General features: G+C 39.7%; 1 protein-coding gene across 6 annotated transcripts in view; it reads left to right on the top strand.

The window, feature by feature from the left end:
- Positions 1-13,817, top strand: part of ATP10D (ATPase phospholipid transporting 10D (putative)) — a 115,431-nt gene that overhangs the window by 23,108 nt on the left and 78,506 nt on the right. Inside the window, exon 2 of one of the 6 annotated variants that reach the window (XM_045815908.2) lies at positions 7,232-7,330. The exons of the other annotated variants lie outside the window; for them this stretch is intronic. The gene's annotated coding sequence lies outside the window, so the exon portion shown is untranslated. The remainder of the gene's footprint in view (positions 1-7,231; positions 7,331-13,817) is intronic. 6 annotated transcript variants of the gene reach the window in all.

The following is a 13,817-nucleotide window of genomic DNA, read 5'->3' as shown; positions in this document are numbered from 1 at the left end:
GGGGGTGGCATGATGGAGGGGGAGAGTAGTAGATTGGAGAGGACTTTGTGACACTGACAGCTGTTGTCATAATTAAGATGAGAAACTCTAGAGAGTTTTAAATTGTGGAAAGTTCAGGATATAACTTGGGTTTTAACTGTACTAGGTGATAGTGGTAGAGGTGATGCCAGGCAGTGAGATTCTGGATATATTTTAAAGGAAGAGCCAAGAGAATTTGCTGACTGAGTATATGTGGGTTTGTTTGTTTTTTTGAGGGAGAGAGCAAGCATGAGCAGGGAGGAGGGCAGCAGAGGGAGAGGGAGAGAACCTTAAGCAGACTCCAAGCTGGGCACGGAGCCTGACGAGGGGCTCAATCTCATGACCTGAGATCATGACCTGAGCCGAAATCAAGAGTCAGAAACTTACCTGGCTGAGCCACCCAGATGTGGGTTTTGAGGAAAGGACAGGACCCTGGGATGAATCCGAGGCTTTGTGACTGAGGATCTGGGAGGGTGGAATGGCCATCACCTGATAGGGCTGATCTGTGGAGGAAGCCGGTTTGGGGGGAGGAGCACAGTTCTGTTCATGTTACCGTCTAGCCATGGGCTGCCTCGTTGGCAGTCAGATGCATGAGTCTGAAGTTGTGGGCTGAGCTGGAGGACAGTTAATGGGGAGAACCTGTAGAAGTTCTGGTTTGATGGCTTTGGTTTTCTCAGTACAAGAGAAACAAGGTCTTCACAGGAAGAAAGTCAGGAGGGAGATAGGGCAAGTGAGAGGAGAAGGTGTGAAATACTTGTCTATGAGAGTGGGAAAATGACAAGTGTGGAGATGCTGTGTGCTTGCCGTCAGCATGTGTGGCCAGTGCCGGATTCTGATTCACGGTCAGTAATTGAAAGTGACACTGATCAGGGAGCTTATATGTTTCTCTCCAGGTACTTTCCGCCTGTAGGTACTGCAACCGAGCGTAAGAGGGATTTACATATAACTGATTTGAATACAATTAGGGTAAGAGTTTTGCCAAGAAAGGAGAGCAGAGCTAAGGGGTAGAGAGAATATATATGGAAGTGATAGCAGGTTTGACCATAAAATTGAAACTGAATAAAGGGAAGTGAGACTATGCATGAAGGGGGGCAGGGAAGGATCGTGGTTTAGTTGCTTACAGGTCCCTGTGGGGTCAGATGGTACTGAAGTCAAGTTAAAAATGAATCATTTAAAAGCAACTTCTATTTGTGTATACTGGATCATGTGTCAAATACATGCAAAGAGTTTTCTATTGAATGCATTAAATGAGTATTTTTAAATTAAATACAAATAGTTGATTTGTTAACTTTGGTTCTTCAAATGAAGTATGTCTTTAGTTCTTTTTTCCCTTAAATGACATAAGTTCACATTTTTCATACCAGTCCTCTTCTTTCCCCCAACCCTCGTGTTCTGTGGTAGGCTGCCAGAGGCTGTGTGCCTTCTGCCAACTTATTGCTCAAGTGTTTGTGTCCTTTGTCAGAGCTCTAATAGCCACAGGGGCTCTCACTCCATCCGAGATATTTGGATTAGACTTGGGTAACAAGCCACTCACCGAGCTGTGTCCCTTGGGTGAGTTTCTCAATCACTCTGAGCCTCTGTGTTTTCAACCCTAAATGGGGATAATAATATGTACTTTGTTGCGAAGATTAAAGTTATCATATGTTTATCCGCAGCACAGAACTCGGCTTGTCTTTATAAATGGTAGATATTGTTATGATCTTAGGTTTATTGGATGAATATTTTATTAGTGTTGAATAATCAAATCTCGAAAACTTGCTATTCTGTCATTTCAATGACATGTATTTTAGGAGTACTGTCTAGAATTACCAGTGTCAAAACACAGTATTCAAGATTGTTCTCATTAACAGTTTCATGTGTGTGTGATTTTTCAGCTTTAAGAATAGACAGAGACGTATTGGGAACTCACCATGAGTATGGGTGAGCTTTTTTTAGTTCCCAGTAACAGAGAGACATGCATACAGCTGCACCATTTTCCCTGCCTTTTTGCTAGCTTAAACCAGTTTGAAGCCTAAGCATCAGCGAAAGGTAACTCATTTGAATATGTGGTCCTTTCAAGGGAAAGCTGAGATACATTGAAGAAAACAGATGGTAAAGCTTTCAGTGTCTGAATGTGTGTATATATATATGTTTTATTCTCACTTGAGAGGATTGAAGAATGTCTTTACATTTAATGTGTTTGGACACATTAAGGATGGATAGCTCGTCCCAGTATAAAACCGTGCATCTAGGTACCACACTCATATATCATACATCTCTCTTCTTTCAAAATAAACACGTATTTGAAAATTGAGATTTGACTCTTCAGCCGCAATGATATCAAACACGTCACTCGTTGCTGTGGAGGGTTCCTTCCCTCGGTCTCAGTGAGAAGCTGCTTCTGTGCTGTAGCACAGTGTCTCTTGTTTCTGTCTCTGCAGCAGCAGTCACAGCGTCTAGTTTTCAGGTCATGTTGAATGAATTGGGGCTGAGTGAACTTGGTTTAAGCAGTCTTTTCTAAAGATGCATAAGGGCTATGTACTGGAGTAGAGCTGATCTTTTCCTGGTTAGGGCCCTAAAAATGACAAAACTATCACAACGATTTCTTCGTGAGTGGTAAAAATGAAAGATACTATGAGTTTTCTTATATACCTATATAGCACTTCCTCCCATGTTAATAATCAGCAATTATCAAAAGTGATTACTTCAGTTCAGTGTTTTAGCCCTTACCTGGCCTCTTGCATACGTCTAAAATAAAGAATATGTACTTCTCCTGGGGATTTAGTTCAAGAAGTTCAATTAATAGAAACTATTAAAGAGCACACAGAACTCCAAGATGACTTTATTTGGCAGATCCGATTCCTCCTGCCCACTGGAGAGCGCTGAGGATTGTGAGACTTTGTTATTCAAGATCCAGTTTTTCCACTAAATAAATTGACCCTTGTCATCACCGAACCCTATTAGATACATCTATAACTGTTCATATTTTTTCCAAAGATTATGTGGGGTGATGAAAATACTTTCTCCTTTTAGATCACAGGAGAGTCGTTACTAAAGGAACCAGGCCAGCCTATCCCTTTGGCACCTGATGCAACAAAGAAGCCAGCAAAGATATCAAATGATGCATCATTTTGCCATCGTTATTACCCGTCAGATAAGGAATTGGTCTCCTTGAGGGCAGTAAGCCTCTTATAGAGAGTTGGACAAGTAAGTCATCGCAGACCCAGAGTGGAATAAGCCCACATTTTATCAGGGCTCACTGTGCTTCAGGGAGAGCTACCTGAGACATCTAGGTCAAGGAGACTTTCATGTCTGGAGTCTACTGTGAAATAGTGCCTATCTTATTCTCAGAAACCTGTAAATATAAAATGACTCTGTATTTTTTACTGACCCTGCTAGAGAACTTGTCGAGCATATAACAACTTTGATATTTTGTTAGGGTTTTCTCATCTTGGTCCAGAAGAAGATTGGAAGTCTGTCAAGGCCAAGACCTATTGTTCTCCCTTGCTGAGCTTTTGGAAATGTTGGCTGAAACTGACTGTAACTGTATTAAATCTGTAGAAAGAATCAATCCTGCCAACCTCTGGGGATTTTTGTGGAAACTAGACCTTCACAATTTTAGTTAATTTTAGCCTTGGATGAGAGCATGCTTGCATGGGCTGTCACGTCACTGGTACATAGCCTTGGTCTGTACATTCAGAGGAGATGGGCTTGCCGGTGACAGGAGGGGTACCTAATAATGGTTCACTCTTAATTTCAACTTCTTTTGAAATAAAGTGATTTAGTGTAGAGTAGTGGTTCTCGAAGTGTGGTTCAGGAACAGCAGCACTACCTGGAACTGTGTGAGAGATGCAAATTCGTTTTTTTTTTAAAGATTTTATTTATTTATTTGAGAGACAGATAGCGAGAGAGAGCATGAGTAGGGGGGAGAGGGAGAAGCAGGCTCCCCGCCGAGCAGGGAGCCCGACTTGGTTTCGAGTCCAGGGTCCTGGGATCACAACCCACGCCGAAGGCAGACGCTCAACCGACTGAGCCACCCAGGCGCCCCTAGACATGTAAATTCTTGAGCCCTCACCCCAGACCTGCGGAATCAGAAGGTCAGGGGTATGGCTCAGGACACTCTGATGTCTGGTGGAGTTTGAGAGCCACAAACAGCACCTTGAAGTGACTGTACATAAGAATGTTTTTCTCTTTCAGACAAGTGAGCTCATGTGTATATGTATCAAGTTATTTGTCGGTTGGTGATGACCTCAGAAATTTTTAAATACTAACTGGGCCCCAGGGAGTTCATTACCCCATATTTACCTTTGGTAATCTGCCTTGCTACAAACTTTTCATTAAGTATTCATTAAGGGAAACAGGGTTTTTGAGAACTGTTTGCTTTCAAGTATATTTGTGTTCAAGAAGGAATGTAGTGTGGTATGTTATTTTAGGCACACTCTGTTATTGAAGGATTTTGGTTTTTAATATCTAGGAAAAAGTATGCACTAATTAGAAATAATGTAGTTTTAAATGATCATATTTGATTTTAAATTTTCTATAGAAGTAGTGTTGTACAATTAGAAAGGCATGACTTTGGAGTAAAACATTGCATGCCTTGAGTTATAAAACCTTTGACCTTTTGTTTCTTACTCTGAAAAATGGAAGTCATAAATGACATGGGGAGTGTATTTCATAAACAGTGATCATTATAGAAGTGTAAGTACTTTATTTATTTATTTATTTATTTATTTATTTATTTATTTATTGAAAGAGAGTGCACACACATGTGCACGCTGGGAAGGGCAGAGGGAGAGAGAGAGAGTCTTTAGAGGCTCCATGCCCAGTGCAGAGCCTGATGCAGGGCTCAATCCCAGGACCCTGAGTTCAAGACCTGAGCCCAAATCAAGAGTCGGATGCTTTTTTTTTTTTTTTTAAAGATTTTTTTAATTTATTTATTCGACAGAGATAGAGACAGCAGTGAGAGAGGGAACACAAGCAGGGGGAGTGGGAGAGGAAGAAGCAGGCTCATAGCGGAGGAGCCTGATGTGGGGCTCGATCCCACAATGCCGGGATCACGCCCTGAGCCGAAGGCAGATGCTTAACCGCTGTGCCACCCAGGCGCCCCAAGAGTCGGATGCTTAACCAACTAAGTCATCCAGGTGCCCCAGTACTTATTTCATAAGCAGTGCTTTGTTTATATTTCTTTATTTCTGACCTTAATTGATTTTGTGACTCAAATTGATCTCTTGTAGCTTTTAGAACTTCATGGGTTTTTTTTAAGCTTGAATGGAATATTGGATCATATAGCATCATGCAGACCTAATGCTTAGGGCAACATTGAGCTGCTTCGTAGCTATTAATTACAAATTCTTCCTTCCATAACTTGACTTTTTTAACATTATCAATCCATACATCTTCACTGTGACGAAGACAAGAAATAAAAGTTCATCTTTTACTCCCTTTGTGTTCTTACCATAACCAATATTCATAGCCTTGTGTGAATTATTCAATACTTTTATCCACGTTCTTGCAAATGTATGTGAACATACACACATCCGGGCAGTTTGTGTTATTATGTGGAGCAAACCAAGGCCAGGCCAGTTGTGGCTTCACCAGTAAGAAGGAGAGCTTAAGCCTCTGAAGCGGTGGTCCACAGGACAGCCCTTGGTTAGTGACCTGTGTGCCCTCGTGTGCTCATGTGGCCCCTCTTCCAGCCTAAGAATTTGGAAAGGCAGTGGGCTTATGTTCCAGAGTCTTGTGAACTGGCAGCTTCCACAGTCCTCACAGCGCACAACACTCCTAACTGGTGCTGTCTTCCTGACGGCCCGGGGAGCTGATACACACGCACCCGCTCAGCTGTGTCCTAGACCTTAACGTACCTTTGCAGATTTTGGTAGGTAGTTACAGTGAAACTTCAGCTATGCCCAAGCTGTCCTTCTCACCATTCTTTGAACCCAGATCAGTCATTTTGATCTGGACCTCATTCATTTTTTATAAATGTTTGATCATTCATATTTACATTTCTCTGTCATTTCCTTTTTTTTCCCCCTAAATATACGTAATAGTCATTGGTCCAGGTCAATGGATGGATACATATCATTTTTAATAAACGTATAATATTCTGTAATGTGGATGTGTTGCCGTGTAGTCAGCTGTTCCACAGTTGAAGGACTTTCATGATATTTCCAAAATTGTTACTATAGAAACCAAACCCAAAAAATGAATAAACAAACCCCAAACTACAGTATGCATTCTTGTACATATACCCACACCTATAGGTAAGATTCCCCAAAATGGAGTTGCTCTGTCTATAGTGATATGTATTTTCAGTTTTCATAGATACTGTCAACGTTTTTGTTGGTGGTGGTGGTGGAGGAGATTGTAGCAACTCACTTCCCATTCCCAGAGGGTTGGTTTCCCCCATCCTCACTAGCACGGACCATACGAACACTTGACTAAGCGAGAGAGAAGTTACAATTTTGCCCAGCTAACAATAATAAAAAATATTCTGAATTTTCTTTTAGTAAATTTACTGTAATTTTTACATTTAAGTTTTCAGTCTACCTGGAGATTTATTTTTTGATTTAAAAATGTATTAAAATATTTTTAAATAAAAATCTATTTTTTAAATATGGTTTTCAAGATGGATAACCATTTTTTCCAGAGGTGTTAAGTCACCATTTTCCCACTGACTTGAAATTCCACGTTTGCCAATTATCTTTCTATTTATACAGGGATCTTTTTAGGCCCTCTGTATTAGTTTTCTCTTGCCATTTAACAGCCACAATTGAGTGGCTTAGAACAACCCCAGTTGACGAGTATGGTTCTATTGATCAGAAGTCCAGGTATACTGTGACTTGGTTCTTTGCTCAGGTCCTCAAAGGCTGAAATTAGGATGTTATCCAAACTGAGTTCTTATCTGAAAACTCTGGGGAAGAATCCACTTCCCACCTTCCTCACGTTGTTGGCAGAACTCTGTTCCTTGCAGTGGTAGGACCTACTTGTCCATTTTCTTGCTGGCTGTCTCTAGAAGGCTGCTGTCAACCCCTAGAGACCAGCAGCCATTCTTTTGCATTGTATTTAATTTGCTGGACTTTATTGTGTTTTTCTATCAATATTCGTAAGTGACATCGGTTTATAATTTTTATGGCAATTATAAAAAAGTTTACACATTTTTAATGCATATAGATATTTATATGATGGTGATAAATGATTACTTGCAATGAAGCTTTTTTTTTTTTTTTTTTTTTAGTGTGTAATTGCCTTGCTGTGAAGAAGTATTGCAAGTTGGATATATACAGCGTTTGGTTTATGTTACTCTCATACCCTGTCCTTCTCTCCCGGTGTTAACGTGCGTTAAGAATCTTGACTTTAGGCTCTGTGGCCATATTAATTAATTTTTAAATTCTAGGTAAAATGCTAATGTTAGTTAAAGCAAAGTGTCCAGAGTCAGGTGTTTTTTGACACTGTGTATCTGGGTAATGTTGGGCTTTAAGTTTCCATGCTTAGCCCAGGAACATTCAGGCCTTTTCATATAGTTAATCTTTAATGGTATTTTTCCGTCACTAACCAGCAACGTTTGTTGTAATCCAAATTTTCACAAGTAGTAGTTTACTCTTAAACTAAAAATGAAGTTAGGAATGGAGACTTTAATAAACCTAGGTAAACTGTAGGCTTTTTTCTTTTTTAATGAAATACTAAACCTCTCTACTTTTAAGGACAATAGCTCACTCAGAAGTAAAGTACCTAGATCTGAAAATTCTTTTTGGTTCTAAGTGATGATAACTGAACTTTACCAAATTGAATTTGGTTCTTTGTGTTTAAAAAAAAATTGCTGTTAATTCTGAAGGCAGTGTTCCAGTCACTGGCAGAGTATTAGATCAAATAAAGCATGGGACCATTTTGTGTACTAGCAGAACCCCATGACAAGTCAGCTCTTTTTGGAGTGGGCTAAATCCTACAGTTATGAATGATGATCTTGAAAAATCCTAAAATGCTTCATACTAAGTTGTTCCTTCGAGTTTTGTCTACTAGGTTGCTCTGTTTACCCCTGGGAACAGTTGACTAGAAGGTATCGCTATCCTCAGATGGTTGGTTGCCTGGCAGACTCTCCAGTTAAATGAAAAGCAAAGTTGCTAAAGCTGAGTATGAGTTATATACAGTTTAAGAAATTAAATATAGATAAGTACTTGGATATAGTTGTTAGGATCAATACTGTGCATACAAATTCTCACTACTTATGAATAAATACTCTAATTGAGAGAAGATTTTCCAGATAATCACCACATTTGTTAACTTTACTTAGTGCTTGACTGTGGTTCACACACTATTCTAAGGGCTTTACATATATTAACTCACTTAATCCTCACAACAACCCTTTGATCAAGGTTAGCCGGCAAGTGGAGGTGCCAGGAATTGATGTCGGAGTCTGGCATCAGAGTCTATGCTCTTAATCACTACTGTACTGCTTACTGGGCTTATAAATCCAGGAGGAAAGAAAACAGTGATTTTCTGTAAGAGTCTTTCAGGCTTGGAGAAGCAGATTCCTTCTATTAATAAAGGTGGAATGAATGCAATCACAAGCTGACTACTTCTGTTTTCTCAAACTTAGATCTTATTACTCCTGCTTCGAATGGAAGGAAAGCCAGGCTGAATCATGAAAGAGGAAATGGGGTGTTTTGTGTCCTTTCCCCAAAGTCAATGATCAGCAGTCATTTGTTGATGATCTAACTTTGGCCAAGCATTAGACTCTGTTGTGGAGTTTGGAAAGCGATGAGATGTGTTCCTTGACTTTGAAGAACAAAGCCACCCGCTGTACACTGAAGCAAGTGTGGTGACCGAGCCAAGCTCAGGAGCATAATGGGAGCAGAGCAGGGAATGCCTTACTGTCTCTCCTGTGTGGATCCCCCTCATTTCCCCCCACTCCACGGCCAAGCTACAACAGTCTAAAGGATGAATAGGGGCTAGGTGGTGAGTGGGTAAGAGGATTGGCCAGCCTTCCAGAAAGCACCATTTGCGGAGATGCAGGGTGTAAGCTGTGCTTTGCAACCTTGATAAGTCACCTGGGTACTAATTAAATTCCACATTCATGGGCCCCGTTCTAGATCCGCTTAATCAGGATCTCCAGGGGAGGGGCCTAGGGGACTGTTATTGAGGGAAGCTTAGAAAACACCACACAAGTGGAATACAGTTTGTGAACATAGTTGGGGTGAATTTCAGAGAGAATGGTTGAGGATGAGATCAGGTGGTGTGAAGGTCATTTTATGTCCTATCTTTTGTGATTGTTTGGTCTTCTATTTGTATCCTACTTAATGCTGGTTACTTTCCATGTATCAACAGATATATTGAACTGCACGTTTACTTAGAGTTGGACAACTTTATTTAATTTGAAAAGCAATATATTGAAAGTTTGAACCTCAGCCCAATTTACAGGGTTACCAACCTTGACTTCTGTATGACCTGAGAAATTGCCAAAGAGGAGAGTGAGAGTGGGGAATAGAATGAACATTGTCTTCAGTGTGCCCCATGACTCTTCATGGTGTCTCCTTTTTTTCATTAACAAGCTGAGGTGCAGAAGTTAATTACATAGGTCACCTGCCTAATAAGCAATACAACTGATATTCGAGCCAGAGTCTGGAGAGCAGGAAGAATTTGATTTGTCAAAAAGTGGTGAACAGAGTGCTCATTCACTCAGTTAAAATAGGGGAACTGGAAAACGAAGGGTTAGGTCGGGGGCTATAGTAAACTGCTTCTGACATTTGTTACCATGTGAAAATAAATGCCCAATATTCTGTGGTTGTCTTTTTTTTCTTTTTAAGAGAAACGAAGTTTCGATATTTTATGTGAATTTATCTCTATTTTAAAATGTCAGCCCTATATTCAAAAAAAATTATTACAATGTGTTTGCCAAATCATGATATGAGATACACCATTGAGTAGAATTTTGCTTAAGGGCCGCTGGTTTGTGACCTCTAGGTTAAATGATCTCTAAAGTCTGAGCTTTCAAATATCATGTTTCATGCTGATTCTTAATGAGGTATGACTCCTATTTGCTTTCCTTTCATATCTTAAAGAAATTTTGCTGAATATTAATGTGAGCATTATTAATAACAGAGCTTTCTGTATGTATTAATACATTTTTAGCTTTGCTGGGGGTAGATGGAGAAAGATTAAAAGGCTACTTGCTTCTGGCTGTGGTGGGAAAAGTGTTGCCCCCCCAAATATTCTAGTCCAGTTGCTGTTTTCCCCTGCCTTTCTATTAGAACAGGGGCTGAAAGTGCATCTGCTCACTTCCTTATATTCTTTCAACCCATGTGGAACCACGTCGTGTCTTTCCAAAGTGTGTATAGCAACATATTAGTAGACCTTGAAACGAATTCAATGCATCTTGACCAGTATTAAAATGAGAGAGAGACTCAGCGAGAGAGAGAGAGAGACTAGAGTAGAATAGAAAATGGATGCATTGCAAGTCATAAGGATAAGAATTGTTGTGTAATTTTTGTCTCAGCTGTGTATGTATGTGGGTGTGTAGGTCCTAAGTTACCTCAAAGAATGTATTTCATACGGATCTGGCAGTTGACAAATTTTGAAAATGCTTCAGCTAGAATGACTAAGTCGATCCTTGGTCATTTCTGTCCAATATAAGATGGTTTAAATTCTCAACTGGAAATTTGAAAGGATTTTTACCACATTTGGTCTTTTTTCTTCAATCCCACGAAAACGCTAACAACGGCTCTGGCTCGTGTAGATCAGTCCTCTGCTCCAGTAATCATTTTCCAGGAGAGAATGGCAGTGCTGAGGGAAGGCATTGCAAGATAATGAGCCGCCTGACCTTGGAGAGAAGGACAGAGATTCTATGGCTGAGAAGGACAATAAGCCAGCCCCAATTCTATCCTCACTAGAATCCCTTGGGAATAAGAAAGTGGGGGGAGGGGGAAGACAATATGTGAGTAAATAGAGCACCTAACAGAAGTTTTAGGACATTGAAAAGGCACAGAGGATGGTGGATGTGGGGATACTTTGGCAATGAAATGTGCTCCAGTCATAGATTTGTCTCTTTGGAACTGAGTGAGTGGGGAGAGAGAAGGTTCTGGAATAGATCCGTGAAATGAAAAGTTGATTGTTTTTGTTTGACAAAAACAATGTCTTTGCTAGGGTGGGTCTATTTGTTAGATACAACATGAATTACCAGAAGTTAACACCTCCCACGTGTTGTATTTGTTTAATTATTTCTGTGTGTATTCTCAAGAAATTATACTTTGAAATTTAAGTAGAATGTATTATTGTTGAGATTGTGGACACCAGAAGGATACACACTCCTGTGTCTTAGTAAAATTTAATTGCAAATGAAAACTTAAAGTTTCTAGAAATACTATAAAATTTCAACGCTCTGAAGAACATGAGGTTTGTCATAAGTCCCCTGATGTGCATTGGGTGAAATGCGTGAAAAGCACTTAGTTCTTACGTTCAGTATTTTTACATTATCTACTGATTCATTTATAAAGCACTTTCTTACATCTTTATTCTGGGGGAGATTTCTGGATATGTTATGAACTACTTTAATAACTCAAACTGTCATTACTAGTTACAGGTTAAGAAGCTATTTTTATAGACTGAAGTGAAAACCAGACTCTTCATATTATTTCAGATGTAGGCTTTTTAAAAATTATGTTGAAAAGATAGAATTATTTTGGCCAGTCGATGTTTACTGATTTAGCTCTCTATGAACACATGTTTTAGAGAGCAGACTCCAAAGGACAGAGACCTGATAAGGATAGAAGTTCTTTTTTTTTTTTCCTTCTCATTTCCATTATTAGTATAAAACTGATAAGACTGGAGCACCTGGGTGGCTCAGATGGTTAAGTGTCTGTCTTTGGCTCAGGTCATGATCTCAGGGTCCTGGCATCGAGTCCCACATCGGCCTCCCTGCTCAGTGGGGAGTCTGTTTCTCTCTCTCCCTCTGCCTCTCCCCACTGCTCATGCTCTCTCTCTTTCTGTGTCAAATGAATAAATAAAATCCTTAAAAAAAATTATAAGACTAACTTTATGAATATTTTCTCTCAATGGTAATAGAGGTTATATATTGTGGGTTCAATATCCAGGCACAGATACACATACTTGGAGGCTCTTGTACTCTTCCAATTAAAAGGACTTTCTGCTCTTACTTGTTTTTATTATTTTGCTTTAGATCATATAGTTTTTAAAGATCTGATGGATTTTTAGATTATTATTTGTAATTCAGCTTATTTTCTGTCAATACAGTGATAAAGTAATGCTGCATAACTGTAATTGGTTGGATTGCTTAATGACGAATGTATAGTAAATAAGTGTGCTAGCAAGAATGGAATATTAAAAATATTGACTCATTGGGGCGCCTGGGTGGCACAGCGGTTAAGCGTCTGCCTTCGGCTCAGGGCATGATCCCGGCGTTATGGGATCGAGCCCCACATCAGGCTCTTCTGCTATGAGCCTGCTTCTTCCTCTCCCACTCCCCCTGCTTGTGTTCCCTCTCTCGCTGGCTGTCTCTATCTCTGTCGAATAAAAAAAAAAAAATATTGACTCATTAAAATTACTAGAATGTAATTGGACCAGATCTTCAATGTTCCTAGGTAATGATCTATGATTTCAGATCCATGAAAGCTGGATACAATTTTAATGTTCCTAGGGGAAAACTATTAATTTCTGATTAATATAACATTTTAGAGAAAATAATCCATAGACATGTTATAAACTTAGAACGAGGGGCACCTGGATGGCTAAGTTGGGTAAGCATCTGCCTTGGGCTCAGGTTGTGATCGCAGGGTCCTGGGATCGTGTCCTTATCGGACTCCCTGCTCAGTGGGAAGTCTACTTCTCCCTTCTCCCTCTCTCTCTCCCTCTCCTCCCTGTGCATGCTCTCCCTTTCTCTTTCTCAAATAAATAAAATCTTTAAAAAATGTATTTTAAAAAATGAAGTTTAGGAAGGAAGCCAGCTTAAATAATTTGCCCAAACTACATCAGTGCCTCAAACAGCGTTTTACACCTGAGATTGCATTTATGTATTTACATGCCTGTCACTCCACCTAGACCCTGAGTGCTTGGAGAAAGGGGATCTAGGTCTTAGATGACCTCAGTATTCCTAGCCTATCCTAGGTTCTAGCACATAACCTCATTTTTCTCCAGATGGGGTCTGGGGAATTTTGTTAACAGTTCAGATTAACAGGACGTACTCATTGATTTACTAAGTAAGACTCTCCAGAGATGAACTTCAGTGGAAGGGGATAAATAAATGTGATGACATTGATAAAGCAAGGATAGAAACCAAGGCCTCTAGACCTCGTCCTCTACACACTTGGCAACATGCTTGTTACCAAGCATGGACTTTTATTGAGCATCTACGAAGTGCCAGCTACTCTGTATACAAAGATCCGAGAAGCACATTAACAGTTAAAGCAGAAACTGTTGTTAGAAAGAGTCTGAGTCAGCCTTACCTATTTATTAACCATATCAATTTTAGCAAGTTACTTTATTCTCCACGCCTGTTTCCTCCTTTTAAAAATAGAAATAATACCTGTGTCATAAGATTGATGTAAATATTAAATAAGATAATACATGTAAACTGCTTTGCAAAATGCTTGGAATATGCTCTTAGCTTTTGTGTTCTTTTAAATTAGTGAGCTCACATTCTAAGCAGGGCCGAATTTCTTGGAAAATAAGCTTGGAAATAAGGAAAATAAGGAAGAGACCATATAAGAGTTAGATTTTGTTTTATAAACACCCCAAAACTTGGGGGTGCAGTTTTTATTGACTCACAGTTTGGTGGGTTGGCAATGGATTGAGGACAACTCATCTCTGTTCTG

Source organism: Ursus americanus, chromosome 8 (genome assembly GCF_024610735.1).
Source record: "Ursus americanus isolate L20-20 chromosome 8, mUrsAme1.1.p, whole genome shotgun sequence".
In the NCBI taxonomy this organism is placed as follows: Eukaryota; Metazoa; Chordata; class Mammalia; order Carnivora; family Ursidae; genus Ursus; species Ursus americanus.
This window is presented reverse-complemented; position numbering and strand designations above follow the sequence as displayed.